Source organism: Furipterus horrens, unplaced genomic scaffold, assembly GCF_987537825.1.
Source record: "Furipterus horrens unplaced genomic scaffold, mFurHor1.1.pri manual_scaffold_7, whole genome shotgun sequence".
NCBI classification, from domain to species: domain Eukaryota; kingdom Metazoa; phylum Chordata; class Mammalia; order Chiroptera; family Furipteridae; genus Furipterus; species Furipterus horrens.
The window spans coordinates 36,641,342-36,664,466 of record NW_028327177.1 but is presented as its reverse complement, the minus strand read 5'-3'; the positions used below and the strand labels follow the sequence as shown (position 1 = coordinate 36,664,466).

Genomic DNA, 23,125 nt, shown 5'->3' with positions numbered 1-23,125 from the left:
CCATTTTTTTATTTGGTGTAGAGAACGACAGCAGCTGCCCATGCGGGTGTCAGTGAAGCCCTGTTCACGTGCTTAGTGCATACACTCATCACGCAGCTCACAAGAAGGCATCATCTAGTTCTCAGTCAAACAATATTTATAGGATCAGAAAGTGAATGCTACAGAAATCCATCTTTTTTTACTTTGTATAAACTCCAGGATCCTGAGTAACATTTGCAATTTAAACTACAAATAGCTGATGTCCTACATATCAGAGGACATTGGGATTTTCTTTGCAGCCTGCTCTTCCTGTGCTCTAGTATCTGTGGTAAGTAGGATACCTCCCTACTAGGTGCATTTGTTTGGGGCGAGAGGCAGAAGGCAATCCTTCAGCCACAGTCCCCAGGCTAAAGTGGATTGCATTGTACATTAATCATTTGACAAAACATAAAATCACTGAAGATGGAGCCCCAGGACACAGATGCTTCAGGATATTTCCTTTTCCTCGGGGTATTTGGTATGGGGAGTCACTAATTTCTATCATTTAGAGCAGTGTGGTGGATACATTTTCCAATTTTTAAGCCAGTTTTTCAGAAGAATAAGCTACAGAAGCAAGACCTAGAGTGGTAACTGCCAGGAAGTCCAGGGAGAGGATAGAAAACCATGTTTCTGCTCAAAGTGGCCCTCCTTGAAAGACTGTGCAGTGTCCTCGCTCACAATTACCTGAGTTAACCCCGCAGCGACTAGCTGGGAAACTGTGGAAAAGCCCTTTACCTCCATGTACCTCAGCTCCTTCTGCTGGAAATGGAGAAAATAGTCCTACCTCCTCGGTTCTGTGGGGAGCTGCTGCGCCATTCCTGGCCCATACTATTAACCCGTGCTCAATAAATGTCAGGCTTTATCAATTGAATCTCTGACTCCCATTGTGAACATCTTTAAGGCCATCTGTGTCCTCAGGAGAGAGCGAAGCCCTGGAGCTGGGCCTTTCAGAAACTTCTCTCTGTTTCTCTCCAAAGGTGAAAGGAGATTAGCTAGCAAACTGGGTGCAAGTGCCTGGATTTCTGGGCATCCCGGGCAGTATGTGGTACCCAGTGGGGCTCCATGGCGGTATCTTGAGTGACTGCTGCTACTCTGGCTGAAAACTGCTTCTCATTTTGTATCAATTGCCTGGTAGTTTCATACATTTCTTCTCAAACCTGATGTCCAACGAATGGATTCCTATTGCCAAAAACTATCATTAAATATGCACTATTCTGCTAAAAGATTTTATTGATCCAGCTTCTGGTCTCCAAAAGTATATATACCATATTAAATAGATGTACAGATTTTTAGCTCTGCTCTCAGGTGGGTATGGGCATCTAGAGGTACCGCAGGAATATGAATCATTCAGGAAGGTTCCCCTTCATGACTAGAAAAGTTACGTGCTTCCCTTTTTTTTTTTTTTTTAAACTACAAAGGGTTAAGCAGCCTGCAGAAATGCTAACCCTGCCAGAGCATGGGGGCTAATGTTTGCATGTCTGCAATGAGTCTGTATGTGATATGTAGTTCTTCGTACAATATAAGATGGCGACTTTGACTTGTACCTTCTCAATTTGGGGCAGGGAAGGGAGATGGAAGCAGCCTACTTTCTGTTGTGTTCGTTTGCTTATTGGTTTTTGGTTAGTTGTGCCTACTCCTTGTAACTTTCATAGGACATGTAACATAACAGGTGATCACAAGCATTTTATGCCTGTCTACTAGAATCACTCTAAACTAACCCAAACTAATCTGAACCCCAAAAATCTGTAATTTCAATATGTCTCTATAACTTAAAATCTCATAACCTTACCTATATGGTACAGCTAAAGGATTCCCAAAAAGGGGGGATTCAGGAGAAAAGGAGGGGAGAAACGAAGTGTGTGTTGAGGGGAAGGGAGATGGAAAATGATAGGACGAGAGTGGAGAGGACAGGGGCAGGATTTACAGGGAAGAAAGGAGTCTCTGGGTCTGTACAGTAGTCCCCACTGAATTCCATCAAATAGAAGTGACATCCACGTTATACAGAATTGTGATAGTAAAGCATATCAACTTGAAATGATTGCCATTTGTGGGACCACAGCACCCCACGTAGACTTAACCTAGGTAGGGGCATTTCCTCTAAGAAGCGTGATGCCAGCAAGCCTGCCTAGTGTGTGAGAGATCTTCAAACTTGATCTCTGTCTTTAATCAGAAAACTGAGGAAGTGAAACTAAGGAAAATGCGGGGAATTTGAGGATTCCCTATTCTATATTGACTCTTATAGCAAAAGGGAGAAATAGACCTGGCTCTGATGAGGAAGTGTACAACATCGTTTTCAATCAGATGTAGTAAATGAGAAGGAAGAGAAAGTAGACAGGAAAGATACCCTCTTCTAACTGTTACATTTTTAAGGCAAGCACAGTGGTCCCTGGACATGTATTAGAAAGCACAGGTTGTCCTGTATAATCAGGCTGTCATGGAATCCCAGCTCTCAAAGGAAGGAGAACCTATGAAGAAAGTCTTTCCTTCTAACTATTTGTTAGGGAGAACAAGACATTTGATAAAACTTGTGAGTAGATGCATGTGTGGCTAAAGACTGATGTTTGTTTTCCAAAGCAAAGGATTAAAAAAATGAGATAGAAAGGTTTCAAGCTCAGATCTATAGATCCACCGATATGCAGATCACTGAAAACGTGACTTTTCATTCGTCTTCCTCAACGCCACTGGGTCCAAGGCGCTGATGGGCAGGGGTTGGAGAGGGAGCAGAAGGAAGAGTATGAGGCAGGGGTGTCCTTCCTTAAACTTAGGGCTTCCTGAACTGTTATCGTGCACCTCCTTTACTATGGAACCATGTGGTAGAGGGATCAGATGATACACACACTCCCTAGCACCTTCTGCCCAGAGAGCTGAAGACATACAGTCCATTGCTTTTCTCCCTCTCACACCTTCATTGGCATAACTTCTCTAACTTCTGGGAGTCTGGGCTGTAAAACGAGGGGAGTTCCATGTACTCTGAAGAATGTTGGGGAGGTTTGAACAAATTTTAGGCATGTGGGTGTGGTGGGGGTCGAAGACATTCTTCCCAGTACAAATGCAGTGTGCTCATTTGAGCAAGTCCCTTTACTCAAGGCAGACTAGCTTCAGTGAAAATATTCATGGAAGGAAACTGCCTTCTATTAGCTTTGCATTAAGTGTAATATATAGCTCAGACGTGATCATGATGGCATGTTCTGTGGTGCCATAAGAAAGAAAGCACTAAAAGTGGGGTTCCTTCTCCACTTTGAGAAACAGTTTTTTGGGGTCAGGGATTTAGCCTCTCCTAAACACATTTGATTTGAGTGTGTATGCATTCATTTGAGTTTACAAAATCTTAATTTGAGGTATAACTGATATAACTGAAACATACATGAAATAGATCATTTTTTACATTTCTTTAAAGCACAGAGACCTTGAGTTTTAGGAGTTTGAATTTTTTAGGAAATCCTTGTTATTCAAGTAAAGACAGAATCTTATTTTCAACCAAAACCAAAAGTCATATTTGCAAGAGTTAGAAGCGGAAAAGGGCAAAGGTATGCAGGTGAAGAGAGATAATTAAGAATAAACATGTCCCAACATTCCTGTAGAGGAGTTATTTGTGTTATTATCTTTATATTCAACATTAACATTTTGCATTTAGGTAAGAAAATAAGATTTGCAGACATCAATGAAAACATTTCTAAATCCTATAAAAGGTATTATTGTTGTCACATCACATTTAGAGATAACACAATTTTTAGGCTTTCATTTGGCTAATTTTATTTTATTTTGCAACATTGCCCTGTACTTTTCATTCAGCAGTTGTAATGTATAAGAATACACTCAGGGAACAGGTTAGCAATTATTTGAGTGTTAAAAAGTACTCTTTTTTTTTTTTCCATTTCAGTATTTTACAGATTGGGAGGGAACAAGATTTAAATTGAGTCTAAGGAATGAGTTATTTCAATTTTTCTTTTTTCCTTCTTTCTGGGTTTGATTCATTTTTATGATTATAATGTTGCAAAAATTCTATTATAAAATATTAGTAATCTTACTTGCTGTATATTCTGAAAAATTAACTTCACACAAAGTAAAAATTTGATATAAAGAAAAAAAGAAAAATAATAAGATTTGCTTTGTGAAAGTATGAAAATTTCTCCTTTGGGTGTGAAATATGAAAATCCATCATTGGGAGTGACCATTTAACCTACTTCTAGAAAATTCAGGTAGCCTTCTGCCTTGTCACATCTGTAAAAGCAAGATGGGTCACCAGTAGCTCTGCAGCAGCCATTTGAGAAAATTCAGCCAGGGTTCTTACTCTTGCCTAGCCGGATCAAATTGGCACAGTCTGATCTGGAAATGTGCATGGATGTAGGCTTCATGAAGCTGGAGGAAGTGACCTTGATCTGTCATCTACCTGGCTACAGAAAAATGTTAGCAGAATTGTTAAAGACTACAGTTCTCAATGTTTTAATGTAAATGGAATAATCAACTGATTATAGAAATCTCTGTTTTATAATTTACTATTAACCCTCTCAGTGGATACAAAATACGTGGCTTATTTTCCCTCAGTTATATAAAAGTATTCGTGTTGAAAAAAAAAAAAAAGCCCTCAGGTGACTACTACATAAAAACTGCAGGCTTTTTTTTCCTAAAGATGCTAAAGAGCAATTTATACCATAGAAAAATCCCTTGAATCCTTGGAAATCACCAAAACAGAGGAATCCATTTCTGTTTTTTATTCCATAGCTAATGAGAGATTTCCAACATTCTTTAATTGACCCAGAAACCTTAAACTGGCTTAAATATTAGTTAAATATTAGTTTGGAGATTAATGCTTGCTGAGAGGATTTCATGTTCCCACTTGTCCCTATGGATTTCATAGCACTTATCATAAGTTGTAATTATGCTTTTATTTGTGTAGTTCTTTATCTCTTCAAATCTCTCATTAACCACAGTTGTTTTTTTTTTTTTCCTATTCCAAATATAAATCAAACTCTTCTGGTTTTGTTTTAAAAAGCCATGTTTTTCTAATATTTTAAATCTAGGATGGTGATAGAATGAGTAAAAAATCTAAGAGCATTAGTTAGGAGATACAACTGGGAATTTGACTACACGTAGCAGAAATCAAAATAGTGCCTTAGCCACAAAGGTTTTGTCCTCTCAAATAGAGAGTCCAGAGTCAGGCTTTCACAGCTGTGACAGCAGTCACTGGGGACCCAGACTTCTTTTCTGTCTGCTCCACTATGTAACATTCCATCAATGAGAGCATCTCATGGTTCAAGATGACTATTGATGCTCCAGCCACATATGACAAATGGCCAGTCACCCTCTTTTATGGAATCATGCCAGAAGTCCCACACAGTCTTTATATTACATCTCATTGGAAAAAATTCAGTCATGTGGGCACATAGAGTTTGGAAGAAAGCAGGGAGATGTCACCTAAAGCTGGGCATAATGCCACTGCAAATAAAATCAGGGTCTTATTATAAATGAATGAGGTAATGAATGATGAAGTAAGCAATGAGCAGCCCATGCCATATAATTCAGAACTGTTTGCATCAGTCAAAAATAAAAATGTATTTTTCCTTTTAACAAATGGCAACAGAAATTATGTAAGCTCAGAAGTTGAGAAAAAATAGATTGTTTCCATCAGACAAAGTTGTGTCTTAAAGTTGTTGTATTGAATATTGTTTTGATCTCTACATTCAGCCCTATGATTGGGCAAAGCATTGACTCTAGGTGAGGTGAATTTCCAGGAATAACCACACTCTCTCCCATACCTACTTAGAAAACTACAAGTTTTCCGGCCACTGTCCACTGAGGAAGGTGCTCTCCTATTTGCAATTCATGTCACATACAAATGCACTTTCAACAGTGTAATCAATCTATCTTTCTAGTCTGTTTTTGTGAAAAAGATTGTTAAAATCAACATATCTTCAAGGTTTTCTTCAAATTATTAATCCTTGAATTACTTAATCCAAATGATTTCATGGACATAGCTTAACCAAAAGGTTGCTTTTCTCACTTTTTTAACCTAAGATTCTACTAAGGGTTCTCTGAGCAACATAATAGTATTGCTAAAATTATTAGAAACCAGTATTACTACGGACATCATTACTTCTTTGTAGTTTTAGTGGTTGGTGGTTTTGTGAAGAAAGAATAAGGAAACCTAAAACCAATATTCTGTTTGCTTGAGTTGTAGTGAAAAGTAGCAATGACATTTTGAAACTACTGAAAATACATTTTTCTATGCTTTTTTGTACATTAGTCTATATGTTTTAACCTATATGTCCATAGGTGATCAAGTTGGCAATTATTCACAATATAGCAAGATAAAATTGAAAAGAATTGGCTTATTAAGGGCAAAATCCACCAGCTTCAGAACAGATAATTTGAGTGTGTTTCACCTTCAGCTTTTTGAACCTCCTGGTGTGGGGGATGGAGAGGGATTGGAGAAACAAAGATGGTGCCTGCTTTTCTTTTTATATAAGTTGTTTGAAGAGCAAATTTTATCATTTATACCAAAGTCTTTCCTGAACTGTGATGCATTTTGAACATAGAGTTATTTTATTCATGAGAAAACAAACATATCTTCTTTTTAAAAATATATTTTATTGATTATGCTATTATAGTTGTCCCAGTTTTTTTCCCCTTTGCCCCCTGTGACCAGCACCCCAATTCCTTCCAGCAATTCCCCACTTAGTTCAAGTCCATGGGTCATGTATATAAGTTCTTTGGCTACTCCATTTCCTATACTGTTCTTAATATTTCTGTCTATTTTGTACGTGCCTATTTGTACTTCTTAATCCCTACACCCTTTTCCCCCATTTACTCCCTTCCCCCTCCCAGCTGGTATCCCTCCAAATGATCTCCATATCTATGATTCTGTTCCTATTTTGGGTATTTGCTTAGTTTTATTTTTAGATTCAGTTGTTAATAGTTGTGAATTTGTTGCCTTTTTAATATTCATAGTTTTGACCTTCTTTTTCTTATATAGTTCCCTTTAACATTTCATACAATAATGGCTTGGTGATGACGAACTTAGTTTTACCTTGTCTGGAAAGCACTTCATCTCCCCTTCAATTTTAAATGATAGCTTTGCTGAGTACAGTAATCAAAGTTGGAGGTCCTTGCTTTTCATTGCTATGAATACTTTTTGCCAGTCCCTTCTAGCCTACAAAGTTTCTTTTGAGAAATCAGCTGACAATCTTATGGGGACTCCTTTGTAGGTAACTATCTGCTTTTCTCTTGCTCCTTTTAAGATTCTCTCTTTATCTTTAACCTTTGGCAATTTAATTATGTTGTGTATTGGTGTGGTCCTCTTTGGGTCTAGGTTGTTTGGACTGTCTGTGCTTCCTGGACTTCTATGTCTATTTCTTTCACCAAATTAGGGAAGTTTTCTTTCATTATTCTTTCAAATAAGTTTTCAACTTCTTGCTCTTCCCCTTCTCCTTCTGGCACCCCTACAGTTCGGATGTTGGTACATTTGGAGATGTCCCAGAGGCTCCTTATTTTATCCACATTTAAACAAAATTTTTTTTCTTCTTGCTGTCCTGATTGAATGCTTATTTGTTCCTTATGGTCCAAATCATTTTTTTTTATTATTATTATCAGCTTTATCCCTCCACTGTTGGTTCCCTGTAGATTTTTCTTTATTTCACTTAATGCAACCTTCATTTATGCCTGGGTCTTTTTTGTGCTGTTGCAGTACCCAGTGAGTTTCTGAGCATCCTGATAACCAGTGTTTTGAACTCTTCATATGATAGGTTGGTTATCTTCATTTTGTTTAGTTTTAGTTTTAGGTTTTTTGGAGGGTTTTTTTTTTGTTTGTTTGTTTGTTTGTTTGTTTGTTTGTTTTTGGAGTTTTGTTCTGGTCTTTCATTTAGGCCCTATTTCTTTGTCTCCTCAATCTGGCAGCCTCCCTGTGTTTGTTTCTGTGTATTGGGTAGAGCTATTTTGACTCCCTGTCTTAATAGGGTGGCCTGTTGTAGAAAAGGCACCTGTAAATCATGTGGGGGCAGAGCCTTAGGTAATCACCAGGGCAGGGCAACCCGTTTCACTGCTTTGTGGCTCTGTGTTGGGGAGGGCTCAGAGAAGGGACAAGGCTACTGCCTGGCCTCTGGAGATTTGCCCATGAGGAAACTGTCCATCAGCACTTACACTGTTGGCAGTCACTTCACTTTCTCCCTGAATGACACTTGTGCTCTTCCAGCGTTGCCCTGTTGCTGAATCCCAGACGGGGTGGGTCTGGGTAAGTCCTGAAACTTTTGCAGACCCTTTAAGAGGAGTCTCCTAAGAATCCTACAGTTTCTTCTGCTGTCCCAATCCCCACTTGTTTTTACAGCCAGGAGTTATGGGGACTTACCTTCCTGATGCTGGAACCCTGGACTCAGTGTTCTGGTCTGGGACTGGGTCACTCTCTCCCGAGGTATCACCCACCCTATTTTTATTCACTACATGTGAATGTGGGACCACACATTCCAGCACATCTCCCTGCCTCTCCACTTCTCCTTGACTTTCTACTTCTTCACCCCTCCTCCCATCTGGATGAATGTGGCTTCTTTAAATCCTTAATTTTGAGGCTTCCATACAGCTCTGTTTTCTGAAGAATCTGGGTGATGTTTGTTTTGTAGTCTAGTTGTAATTTTTGCTGTGGTTGTACAAGGAGGCAAAGCATGTTTACCTTTGCCTCCATCTTCAGAATCCAAAGATATCTTCCAATGGAGTTTCAGATACAAGAAACCACCTAAACATACAAAAAAATCTTATTCACAGTTAATTATTATCAGTGTAAGGTCTGGAATTCAGAGTATAATTAAAAGTATGTTAGAGGAAAGTGTCAGCTAAGAAATAGTTGTCCACTAACCAACTTGGAAATATTTGACTTTCCTATAACTTGACTGGCTAATATGGTTTTGGGGGATTTATTTTCATTAGAAAAAGATGAACATCAGACGACTTCACTGTGGTGTTCAGGGTAATATCAACCCAAAGTGAGTATCGTGCACATTCTAGGGTACCCTGGGGCTTTTCAAAGTGTGCTGTCTGCCCTACCTTAACAGAGAGGGTAATTGTTGGCACAACCTGGAACTGTGATACCCAGCACTGTATGTAACTATCCAATTGAAAGCAAAGTTCTTTTCTCATTCATCCATTCATTATTTCCAATAGTGCTGAACAATGTGCCTTACACAGGTGTACACCAGAGGTTGTTGAATTAAATGTGTATGGTGATTAAAATCAATGGAAATGGACAAGATTGGCAGGTAGTTCTAACACTTAGTCAACTATCTAGGAAAAAAGTCCTGTTAAATATGGGAAATGGCAAAACAGAGTGCTCCTGTGGAACTTAACCCCAAACCCAGTATCTCCTAACTTCATTTATCTAACACCCCCAACCAGCCAGACACTGGCAAAAACACAAAGGAATGTAATAATCCTATGAAGCATCCCAGTGTTTGTCATAGAGTCCGTGCACCAAACCTACAAATATAGGGCATTTGAGAGAGACCCTCATGTCTTTATTTTTATTTTAAACATGGATCTAAGAAGGTATCTCCCTGATAGCTCTCTAGCATATTAGAAGAGAAAAGGTGGAATTATAAGAGTTAAATACACTTATAATAACAATTAGTGATAATTGATAGCAAAGGAAGTAAAAACAATACTATGAAAAGCATCCATAAAGAATTCCAAACAATACAGTTCCAGTACATTGGGCAGCTTTACACATCCCCAGAATTCCTTAAGGAACATCTGAATTATAACTAAGGGCAGTATTTATATTAATTGTGATGACCCAGAGCCATAAAACAAAACAAAACAGTGACATCATTCCCAGTATTTTTTAAAGATGAGGAAATACTTCATTAGCTGTTGAAAGAGCATGAGGTAGATTAAATCACAATCCCCAAGTATTGCCCCCCACCCCGAGAAATGAATATAGTTTTAATATCACCCAACCACCACCACCACCACCACCGCAGTGGGACTTGCAGAGCCTTCCAGGGAGCCTCCCCTCCCTGCCCACCACATGGCTTGTTTTGGCCATTGAAGGTAAGAAGGTGTGCAGGATCCCATGTTCAAGCAGGTGTTTTGAGTGGCACTCCAAGTTTCCACGAGCACTCCCACTCCTGCTGTCTGTCCTGAGGATGGCATTTCTCATACAGGAGCTGCTGTCCTGGAGGGAGAAGGCTCTGAGAGCTACAGCCTGAGGCAGAGGCCAGCCATCACCCTGCCACCACCATGTGACACAAGAAGAGATCCTTTCTTCTTACAAGCCACTGCACTTTGGGAGGCCTTGGTGCAAATTCAGTGTGCTTTTTTTTTATTATTACTGTTTGTTTGAAGCACCCACTTTTAAATAGTTAAAATAAGAGGTATCATGGAAAGTCATATATTTGGAGACCCTCCTTCCCCCTACTGTGATAGATAATTGGGGTATTACCTTGAATAGCCTGAGTTAAAACTGCCCTTGAGAACATGGTGGGAAAATGGTCACAAGCAGCCACATGCAATCAATTAATCAGATTGTGCCTCCTCCACCCAGCAAGGCAGGAAGCAGAGCTCAGGGAGAACTTCTGTGGGCATGCCTTCTCAGGGCTGGGGAACAGGCTTGCTGGGGTGGGTGTTGAGGGGTCTCAGGGAAAGGGATTTCCTTGGACTGGTGATATTGAGGATGATGTCATGAGGGTATGAGTTAAGGACAGCTGGCAGCCACCTGCCCTCCTTTTAGAAAATTTCAGGATTTGGTGCAAATCTCTCAGACCACAGGCACAAAGCAGAAAGTCAAGTCCAGTCTTTTTTCTGTCTCTGGAAAATGAAGCACTCTAGTACTAACTCAGAGCCTGAGAATGACCGACTGTGTGACTATGCACAAATTATTTCACCTTCTGCCTGGGCACCAAGGATTAATTAATCACTGCAAGTTGTCTCGCGACTACACAATGCTAAATACAAATAGAGGAGACCCTCAAATTCATGGAGTTGCGACTCATGGTCTTGAATATTCATGTTTAGCCACGCCAGTCCACTCTCTCACCCAGCAACAACTCTTTGTTTCACTGAGCTCTGAGGGTCCCCTTCTGTTTGTAAGGTGAAAGGGGGCCTGTACATGGTGTATGGCTGCAATACTGATGCCCTGTTTTGTTCTCCTTGGGTAGATACCATCAGGCACAGTGGCAGATGCCTGGAGACCCCAGCAACACCTGACTCCCATTTTCACCCCCCAGACTTCTCGTTAGTTTTGCCAGTTCAGAATTCTCCAGGCATACAAACTCTGCTAAAATGGACATGCACTGCAAGAAAAGACACAAACACAGAACAGCTGAGAACAAAGGTTCTGGTGGAAAGTAGTCCCAGTCCTGCGCCTTGCGATGCGATTTTGGACGGATTGCTTCACCTCCCTGAATCTCAGTTTCCAATGAGTGATGTTAGTACTGACACCATAGGCATGTGAGTAGGATAAAGTGAACTGATGACTTGAGAGGTTTAATATATAGTACACACTTGGGGATATTCACAAAGATATTTACTTTTTTGATAAAATGTAAGGTTTCTTCCACGTGTTGGAAGTTGTGGAAATTTAGAGACTTGGAAATGCAGAAGAAAGAAGAGAGCAGTGAAGGACTTTCAGTAGTCAAGGGGGAAGAATGGGGTGGTGAGGTCTGAGGAATGAAGAAGAATCGGATGAGAAAATGGGGAAGGGGGAAAGGAAGGAGAAGAAAAGGCCACAAATTCAAGATGTGCCACTTCTCAGAAGCATCCAGATTCCAGCAGCAGTCCATGTGGTACTGAAATATACTCGCTGAAGTCAGACAACTGGAAAACCCAAACTCCAGAATTCTTGCACCTTCTCAATGGGACATCAGACCACTGGTCCCAATTTCGTGCTCTGAGAAGTGGCTGCTACAGGAATTAAGAGGCACAAAGTAGTTTGGAAGGTTGCAAACCTGACTTTTGCTCTGTTTCAACCCTCTCTAACTCCAGCCGCAGTGAGTTTTGTCTAACTTTCCAGCTCACTTTTGTGTGGCCACACACCTTTCCTGACTTTATTCCACTGTGTAGGAAGGAGAATTCAGCGTGAGGCTCCCCAAAGCCCCTAATGTGTCCTGCACGCCACGGTGGGTTGATATATATTTTGGTATATGTTGTTGAATTGAGTCAGAGTTTGTTTTTTATGGCAACTATATTTGTCTACCAGAGCCTCAGAGGAGGTGATGGATGGGGGTAAAACGCCCAAAGTGGATGATTGGCAGAGACAACTGGACAGAATTGAAAAAGTGAGGAAAGGCTTCATTAAAACAAAGCAGGTAACTCACTGTGCCTCCTTAACCTCTAGGAATAATTTACCTAAACATGTATAATAAAATGTTGTGACAGTAAACCTATCTTTGTGCATCGCAGTTGTTTAATAAATGTAAAATTCTCCTGGGTCACTGCCAGACTGCATTAGTTCATGGATGTCAAGGATTTGTGGGACCTAGTTTCTTCAGACATTGAGTGAGCATATTTAGAAAAGGATATTAAAGGGTCATTTGAAAGCCACTCAAAAGAACATTTTTGTTTATTTGCCGAGGGAAGTTTAAAGGTCTTCAATGGATAACTTTCCAGTTGCTCATGCCTAGTGAAGACTGAGTACGTTGGAATGTTTGCTTTCCTGTCAACTGTGCAAAAGATGGCCTTACAAAAGTTCTTTCAGCTATGAAATAACTGAAATATCAATAGTCTTGTCTTGTGAATGTGCAGCTGCCCCAGCCAATGCACAGGTCTGAAAGACCAACCTTCATGAAGACTTGAAACACCTGTCCCGGGCTTGGCTCTAGCCATCTTTCCTTCACTAGTGTTAGTGTGTTGATTGCTCTGCCTAGACCAGTACTGTCAGCATTAGCATCACCTAGGATCTCATTAGAAATGTCATTTCTTAGACCCAACCCTGGAGTCAGGAACTCTGAAGTAATTAATAAACTTATCAGAGGTCCCTGTTCAACCCTATAAATTAAGTACTTGAGCTTGGGACCTTTGTTTAATGGTGGAATGGTTGTTCTTGTCTTGCATAGCTCTTGTAAAGTAGCCAGTATTCTGAAGTTAGAAGCTGAATGTGGTAAAGAAGATAGTTCTTCTTAGAAGAAATACTTTCTCAAAATCTAGAGAGAAATCAATGATTAAACTGTCAAGTAATGACAAAAATCCAATACTTGGATGATGACTCTTTTTTTTTTTTTTTTGGATGATGACTCTTAATCTGGATCTTTCTCTTCCTTGCCTGGCTTTACTCTCCAATAAAACTGATTAACAAGTTAATTATGCAAATTTTGGAACATTTTAAAATTGAATTTTGTCCAAACAGGAAAGCAGTGGTACATAAGAAATTTTTTCTTAGTGAATTTGGAAAACCAAATTCTTTGAGCCATAGGAGCTTTGAATCTGCTGGCTTCATATTTCTGTAATTATAGCTTTATAGGATCTATTGATCCAATACTTAACTAATCGATCGCCAAATCCAAAATAATCCCTTCACCACTCTCCCATAATTTACCACTAAACCAACATATAGGTATATTTTGCAAGAAAAGAAGATTTAATAGTTAGATAGAAACAATTTAAAGCATTTGTTATTTGGAAGAATATAGAATTATATTATTTTGTGTGGCTTAGAAGAACAAAGTAGGATTAAATAAGGAAGGAAAGCAGACCTTCATTCAATAAGAAGCAGACTTTTCTAGTCTTAAATACTGCCCCAAAACTAAACAAGTGGCCTAGGGAGTTCTGTGTTACCTAGATGGATGTTTTCATCGCTGCTGTAGAGAATTTTTATTTTTTTTAAGTATATTTTATTGATTATGCTGTTACAGTAGTCCCAATTTTTTTCCCTTTGCTCCCCTCTACTCAGTAACCCCCTTCCCTCCACAATTCCACCCGCCTTTGTTCATGTCCATGGGTTGTGCATATAAGTTCTTTGGCTTCACCCTTTCCTATATTATTCTTAACTTCACCCTGTCTATTTTGTACCAACTGATTATGCTTCTTAATCCCTGCACCATTTCCCAATTTCTCCCCCTTCCCCCTCCCAGCTCATAACCCTCCAAATGATCCCCATATCTATGATTCTGTTCCTATTCTGGTTTGTTTACTTGGATTTTGTTTTTATTTTTTAGATTCAGTTGTTGATAGTTGTGAGTTTGTTGTCATTTTAATGTTCATAATTTTGATCTTCTCTTTCTTAAGTAAGTCTCTTTGACATCTCATATAATAAGGGCCTGGTGATGATGAACTCTTTTAGCTTTACCTTGTCTGGGAAGCACTTCATCTGCCTTTTATTCTAAATGATAGCTTTGCTGGATAGAGTAATCTTGATTGTACATTCTTGCCTTTTATCACCTTGAATACTTCTTGCCAGTCCCTTCTTGCCTGCAAAGTTTCTTCTGAGAAATCAGCTGATAGTCTTATAGGCACTCCTTTATAGGTAACCTACTTTTCTCTTTCTGCTTTTAAGATTCTCCCTTTATCTTCTACCTTTGGTGTTTTAATTATGATATGTCTTGGTGTGGTCTTCCTTGGGTCTAACTTGTTTGAGACTCTCTGTGCTTCCTGGACTTGTATATCTATTTTCTTCACCAAACTTGGGGAGTTTTCCTTCACTGTTTTTTCACTTAAGCTTTCAATTTCTTTCTCTTTCTCTTTTCTTTCTGGCACCCCTATGAATTTGGATGTTGGCATGTTTAAAGTTGTCGCAGAGGTTCCTAAGCCTCTCTTCATTTTTTTCAATTCTTGTTTCCTCATTCTTCACTGGGTGACTGTTTTTTTCTTCCTTATGTTCCAAATCATTGATTTGAACCCCAGTTTCCTTCCCTTCGCCACTGGTTTTGTGTGGATTTTCCTTTATTTTATTTAGTATATCCTTCACTTATTCTCTTATGCTTTTGCCGTACTTAAGAATATCTGTCAAGCTTGTGAGCATCATTATCACCAGTGTTTTGAACTCTTCATATGTTAGGTTGGCTATCTACTCATCGCTTTGTTCTCCCATTGGAACTTTGATTCGTTCCCTCTTTTAGGCCATACTTTTATGTCTCCTCATCTTGACAGACTCCTGTGTTTGTTTGCCTCTGTGTCTTAGGAAGAACTGTCACACCTGTTATGTTGTAAGAGACAGAGCCTTAGGTATTCGTCAGTATGGGTGACTCGTTTCACCACGTTGTGACGCTGTGTGTGTGGGAGGGGTCTAAGAGGGAACAATGTTGCTTGCTCAGCACTAGCTCCTTTTCCAGGCACTTCTTCCACTTCTGTATGGGACTAGTGCCCCTCTAGCTATTGCCCTGGCTGTGGTTCCCAGAGTGCGTGGGTCTGCAGATGTTCTAGGACCATGGGGGGCCTTTAAACAATCGGACTCTACTGAGAGATTGGCAGTTTCTTCCTCTGCCCCAACCCCCACCGGTTTGCACAGTCAGAAGCAATGAGCCTTTATTTTCCCTGGCACTGGGACCATGATCTGCGTGGTCTGGGAGCACTTCCCAGGTGTACCTTCCTAGTTTTTAAAACGTGTGACTGCACTCTCCGCCCCAGCTCCATCCCTCCTACCTGTCTGGATGGGTATTTTTTCTTTACATCTTTGTTTATTGGACTTCCATGCAGCTCGGTTATCTGCAACTTCTGGTTGTCTCTGTTTTTTAGGTAGTTGTATTCCTTCTTAGTTGTGGCGGGAGATGCAGCATGTCTCTCTAGGCCTCCATCTTGGCTGGAAGTTATGCCAAGAAGTTATATTCATTAGTTAAAAACTTATCTAGGTAAACTTTAAGATCTCATCTGCCTAGGTCGTTCAGATTGCTATAACGAAGATACTGTAAACTAAGTGGCTTAAATAACATTTATTTCTCACAGTTATAAAAGCTAGAAGTCCAAGATCAAGGCACCAGGAGATTCAGTGTCTGGGGAGATCCCACTTCCTGATTCACAGATGGCCATTTCCTCAGTGTCTTTGCACAGAAGAGGGAGCTCTCTGGGATCTCTTTTACAAGGGCACTAATCCCATGCAGAAAGTTTCCACCCTCTTGACATAATTATCTCCCAAAGTTCCCAGTTCCTAATACCATCACATTGGGGAGTAGAATTTCAACATATAAATTTGGTGGGGGGTGGGGGACACAAACATTCAGTCCATAACATCTTCTAACTCATAGATCCTATAATGTTTTCTAGACTGTCTCCTTTAAATGAGTTCTCTAAAGAGGAGGTTGCCAGACTTTCTTATATATGATCTGGTCTGAGAAGTGATGTTCCAATGAGGAAAAGCAGCTTGTCTGTGTGTCAAGGTGTTGCTTTTTGCTAATTTCAAAACCAGCTGATGATCATGTACTGCTTTGTATGTGTGTGTGTGTGTGTGTGTGTGTGTGTGTGTGTGTGTATTCAAGGATATAAAGTATGCAGATCTTGAAATAGAAGATCAGAAACATACCAAATCTAATCCTTTGTATTCTCATCCATGATTGAAACCAAGTACAAACAGGAAATAGTTAAAGGATCAAGAAAAATAAACAAGCTGACAAAACCTGCAGAAATCCACCAAGCCTGAAGGTCTTGGTCAACTTCTTAGGCAACCAGACTTACTTAGTAAGTCAGAATCCAGTTCTTCAGGTGATGACAACTAATATTTTGAAGTTGTCAAATGCTGTCATATGACACATTTTGATAATGTTTCACCAGAGCAAGCCAAAAAAAATATCAACTAGAGAGTCACAACTTTGTAAAGAATTTTCTAAAGCACCTCACTATTTTTAGTTATAAAATAGGTGTATGCTTTGCTAATCTACCAGTGAAAACTGTTTGAGTTTTTCCCCTACTTTTATATGCAACTTTAGAATTCAGATAATATTTTTTATTTTTTTCTAAATAGTCGATAGTCTACTTTTGTGTGCTTAATGTTTTAGTAAGCTTACAAATATAATTAAAAATTGGTTTCTTTTTTGAAAACTGAGATATTAAAATCAGGCCAACCCTGTCACATTATAATCTCTAATGTCACATCAGGTTTTAATAAACCTCCTTTTTGTAGAACACATGTGCTTAAGACTTCATGGAAACCAAATCAATAGAGAGAAGGGATTACTGTAGATTACTTTGAAATATGCATTGTTTGAAATAGCCTCTGGTGACCAGCTTTCATGAATGGCTGATTTTACTTGTGGGGCCCATCCTCTGGTTAAATTATATCAGCTTCTCTGTGTGACAAGTACTGTTCATGTGGGCACTGAGAAATGGAAGTTTAAAACAAAGTAGAGTAGTTAGTGAGAAAATAAATTCTGGAAGTGGAACACCACCAGGTATTTGTAGAACAGAAGTCTAGATAAAACCTAAAAACTTGTCCAGCTGTAAATAGCTATTTATAAAGATACTACAATGACAATAAATAGAAACTCACCCCAAAATCCACAGATAAAGATCATAACCTGACTTTTTTAGGAAGATTATTTCACAAGTATTTTAAATAACTGTTTAGAGTGACAATATGGCTCTTATCTTTTTTATTTTATTAATTCCTCCAGCTTACAATTTCATGAAGTTTACTCTTTTACAGTAATAGAGGAAAATACAAACTTTCACTAGCTAAAATGTTTCTCAACTTCTGTCTGGACAATCAACTAAGACAAGTCATATTTCAAATTTCAAGTTACTACAAGCCTTTTGATGCAAGTAGCACCATGCAAATCCATAAATTTTAGTGAATTTATGATTTTAAAAACCCCCTACTGCATCTCTTCAGTTGCTAATCTATGTAAAGACATTGATAAATAATGATTTGAGGTAAGAAAATGAATTTGATTGGGCAAGAATACCATATATCAAATGAATAGCAACAAAAATAGATAATTTGCATGTATTGTATGCTTTATGGCTAAGATTAATAAATTAATTGCCCTAGAAAGGCCTCTAGTTACCCACTTTGTTTTACTGTGATGATATTTTCCAAGACTTCTGGGCCTGAATTTCACTTGAAATTGTAAGAGTTGCTTTTTTTATTTGACAAATGTACAGCTATGCATGTTAGTCATTGGGAGATGAGTATACAGGTAAAGGAGAGACAATCCTCTGAGGATAGCTGAGAGAGTTAGGTGCATATAAAACAAATGTTTAAGGTGATTTTATTACTAAAAGACTTGGAATTATATATCTAACCAATAGTACAAAAAAAATGCAACACAGTATTTTACAGTACAATTTATGAAGGAGTATTTTTAAAATATCAATACATGAATGAATCTAAGCCTTAAGGTTTCCTCGAAAATGTCTCTGAGCAAAGAATTTGACTTAAATATGGATGTTTTATTTTTTAAATGTTTTCCTGTAAGTAACACATTTTTAAAAAAGAAACGGAGCTATTTTTCATTATTTTAACCCCTAAGTCTTAAGCCAGGAAGTAGGCTTGTCTTTCATTGTCTTTTGAAATGAGTATTTATTCTTTACTCTCTGTTGCCCAGATCTCCCTTTCTTGGTCATCACATGAGGTTGGCAGGATCCCTCAGAAGTCACTTGTATCCCCAATCTTCTGTATTAAACCCTTAGAAAATGATAGAGATTATTATTGGTGGTGAGCTTGACCATGTAGAAAGTAGTCCAGTGGAATTCTCTTGACTATGGTTTATTATAGAGTCAAGCCAGATGTTACTCTTTCCTCACATAGATTTTAACTACAAGAAAATGTTTGGAGAAATGCTTTTAAAATATAAATAGAGTAATTGTCTTTAAAATATTTTCTTCAACTTAAATGTATCACAATTGTGGATCTTTAAAGTACATGTGTATTGTGCCAGAGTATGTACATCAGGAAAACAAACTAGAAGTAAAAAATGTCCAAAAAACATGTCCAAAAAAATCTCCAAATCTGTTAAAAGTACATTATTAGTACCTAAGAATGGTTGAACTTTAAGCTGCAAAGAAGACTGTTTCTTCATTACTTGAAATATGTGTCTGTGTGTAAATACATCTATGCACATACCTTTTTTATTGATTTTAGAGAGAAAAGGGAGAGAGAGAGACATCGATCTGTTGTTCCACTTATGTATGCATTCATTGGTTGATTCTTGTATATGCCCTGACCTAGGATCAAACCTGCGACCTTGACACAACCTTGGATGATGCTCTAACAAACTGAGCATCATCCAGCCACAGCCTATACACATATCTTAAGTGTGCGTGTGCACAAAAATAAAGACAAATGCATACAGTACTGGTGAAACTTGATGCTTTTGATATAGACTAGTGCTCAACACACACTTCATCCACTCCACCAAATTTCCAGCCTTCTTGCAGCTGAATGGTGCCATGTGACTAGTTGCAGCCAATGAAATATTACAAGTGATTGGGCCACTTCTAGCTTGAAGCCAAGAAAAACTCCTACAAGATTCTCCAATGTGTTTTCTTCCTCGTTTCTTGGACCAATTATCATAGCAACAAGACAACAGCACCCCAGTCAGCCAGGGTCCATGCATGACTGGCCAGAGCAGATCTTCCTGCCACCCTGTGTGTGACTTGGAGTATGAGTGATGAATATACTTTTGTTGTGTTAAGCCATTGATATTTGGAGTTTGTTATTATAACAAACTACTGCTAATTAATGCAATACATCAAGATACTTAAACACAAATAAGGTATAAGTATGTGAAACCAATGCAAATGTAATGAAATGTAATATAATAAGCCATACACTTTAAGACCTAGCTAAGATGCCAAAGACCACGTCGGTAGTTCTTTTTATCAATATTGCTATAGTTTCATGAAACCCATATTAACTAACATTTCCGGTGTCCCCTTTTTTAAAACTCCAGTAATCTACTCACAACTATCAACAACTGAATCTAAAAAATAAGAACAAAATCCAAGTAAGCAAACCAGAAAAGGAACAGAATCATAGGTATGAGGATCATTTGGAGAGTTATCAGCTGGGAGGGGGAAGGTGGGGGAGAAATGGGAAAATGGTGCAGGGATTAAGAAGCATATTTGGTAACTACAAAATAGACAGGGGGATGTTAAAAATAATATAGGAAGGGGTGAAGCCAAAGAACTTATATGCACGCCCCATGGACATGAACTAAGGGGGGTGGGATTGCTGGAGGGAAGGGGGCTACTGGGCAAAGGGGAGCAAAGAGAAAAGAAATTGGGAAAACTGTAACTACATCATCAATAAAATATACTTACAAAAATAAAATGAAAACTCCAGTAATCTCCTTGTTCTCATTCCCTTGGCTCACTCCCACCATTGAAACTAGTGACCATTGTTAGACCCTTTACCCTTCAGACACTTTGTAGCATCTGCTTTAGGAATATCAACTCCTTCTGGTTCTTTTTATAGTTTTTAGATCACATTGTTTTCTTTTGTTTTGCTAATTCCTAAAGAAATGGGACAAATCTTAGTCTTAGACTTTCTGCATTCTCTTAAATGCCCCTGGTACAGTCATTTTATGTGGTTTTAGTTCCTACCTTTGTAGGACTAAATCTCAGAACTACAGTTCTTGCTACAGCCTCGCACTTCATTCTTATCACTACCCAACTCCTACCTCTTTTCTTCCTCTATAAGAAGACAGAGGAAAAACCTAGAAAACTTAAATTTACTTATTTCTACTTTTATAATGCAACAGAGCATTTTTTAAAAAATCCAATATAGGCATGAATGAAGTAAAATACAAAATCTGTCTGTCACCCTCACCAATACCCCAAGGTTAGCTGACACTAAACTTTTCAAGGTTCCTTCTAAATTCCAGATTCACAATGTTGGGGGCAGGGGAGTGGTTAGAGGAGAAAGGGAAGTAAAGGAAACATTGTTCAAGGAGGAGCTCATCATTTTAGCCAAGTATTTTCCCAAAGGTGCCCCAGGTCAGAACTGCACACTTTTTAGCTGACATTAGTTTTTGGAAGAGATTTACTATTAGAGGGGTATAAAAATGTTACTGCACCAGAAGGAGACTATTCTCTCTCTTCTTTGCTTAGAGTTGTAATAAATTAAATTGGGAAACAGACTTTCTGGGGATTATCAGTAGATGAACTTTGCAAGCGATGGAGTTTTAAAAAGAAGTTAGCTCCTTCGTGCTTTCACATGTGTCATAAAGAAGGTAGCATGTCCTGAGGGCTTTCACTAAAGGGAAGTGATATTTGGGAAACCTGAAAGCCAAAATTAAGAGAAAGGGACCGTGTAAACTGACGTGAAGAAATGTATGCAGATTGGCGGTGAGTGTGGGCTGGATGTGATTACCAGCTTTTTGCTGGTATAAATCCTATTTTGCTTCACTCTGACCAGAAACTACACGTGTTCTGGCTATATTCAGCTTCTAATAATTGCATACTGCTGGCCTCATTTTCCCTGCTGTGTTGATTAGGTGTAGTCTTCCTTTTTTTCTGTCCTAACAATGGAGTGCATCACTTTGTTCTAAAAACAGTTCTTTGCCTCTTCGCTGGGAGGTGTATGTATGTCTGTGCTGAGTGGGTGGTTCTGATCCTATCATGTGCTTTAGCTGTGTGGCCACTCATTTGTAAAGTTTGGTGTTATCCTCAGATTTTTTTAAAAAACAGAATGTCATCACTCATTATTAACAACTTGTATGTGACACCAGGCATTGAGAACATAGGGAAGTTTCAAGGCTTTAAGGGGAAAAAAGCGAATGAGAAGTTTTTGAATAGGGCTAGGTCTGTCTACATCCTTTGAAGTGGAAGTCTGGGCTGAACTGTGGAATCAGGTATACCTAGACCAGCAACTCAAACCCTTTGGACTCAGGATTCCTTTACATTATTAAAATGTATTAAAGACTCCCAAAAACTTTGGTTTATGTGGATTATAGCTATTGATACTTAAGACATTAAAGCTGAGAAATCTTAAGAATATTTATTCATTTGAAAATTAAAATAATAAACCTATTATATGTTGACTTAAGTAACATAAATATTGGTGAATAAAGTGGCATTGCCTTACATTTGTGCAAATCTCTACTTTTTTGGTTCTGATATCAGCTTCTGTGTTCCATCTCTTGAAATATGTTATTTTGGTTGAAGTACAGGAATAAAATTCAGCCTCACATGGATAAGTAGTTGGCAAAGGAGAAATATATCAATAGCTTTTTTGGGTACATGTAGCTCTTCTTAGATACTATATCAAAACTTGACAAGCGGTCATTTTTTTTTTTTTGTAATTTCTTTAAAGTACAAAGAAATCTGAAACCATATCAGTGAACATTTTAGCTCTGTTACTTTAAAATCCAAAGGTCATTTTGTACTTTGAATTTTTTTACTCCTGTATGATTTTGTAGCATTGTATTTGGTCATTTGGGAAATATTGGGTCACTGAATTATGCAAATATTCTAAATGTTGACATATTTTATTTTACCACATAAAAAAATAACCCTTGTTAATGAGTTAATATCAACACCAATGTCATCAGAAAGGTTTTATGTATCGAAAAGCTGCCAAGCTCACAGTGGTGGATACAAGTTTTCCAAATTTCTGATTTTAACTTGAAAGCTAGATTTCTATCCTTGGCAACAAACACAACAAATCCTGCCAGTTGTTTTCCTTGAAAACACAGTCACATTTCATTCATTATTTGAGAAAATGCCTGCCAGATATCTAAGTCCAACTAATTCTTTCAAGTAAAAATTATGTTTATGAGAAAAAGTAGTATCTCATTCAGCTTGCAACTCAGCCACACAGGTGCCTTTCCTCATGACCATCACACCACACAGGCGGCAGAGGCCCTTCTATGTATTCCTATCTCCTAACACAGGAAATGGGAGAGAAAAGATGTGCACCACAGGGTCCAGGTTTAATGAAATTAATCATTCCACTGCTTTGTCTTAAGCGAAACTGGCTTTTTAACTATATGTGATACTCCCTCCATTCGTAATAAGGCAAAAGCAGTTTTACCCACCGTTGCTCTTACTCCATTAGCGTAAATACCAACGAAGTTTTAAAAAGCAAATAACATGTCAGTATTTTTATTAACATAGTTGTGGCCTTATGGTCCACCTAAAGGATGTCAGGGTCCCCCAAATTCTCAGCTGACACTTGGAGAACAGCTACGGTTTACAAAACAGGAGGACCCTTTCAGTATCAGGCCACCTCAGCCCCAGGGGCTGCAACCAAGGGGTCTTG

At 38.6% G+C, this 23,125-nt stretch overlaps 1 protein-coding gene across 3 annotated transcripts in view; it reads left to right on the top strand.

Moving 5' to 3' along the window:
* The window catches only part of SULF1 (sulfatase 1), a 153,182-nt gene that overhangs the window by 56,791 nt on the left and 73,266 nt on the right, over nt 1-23,125 (top strand). The window lies entirely within an intron of this gene.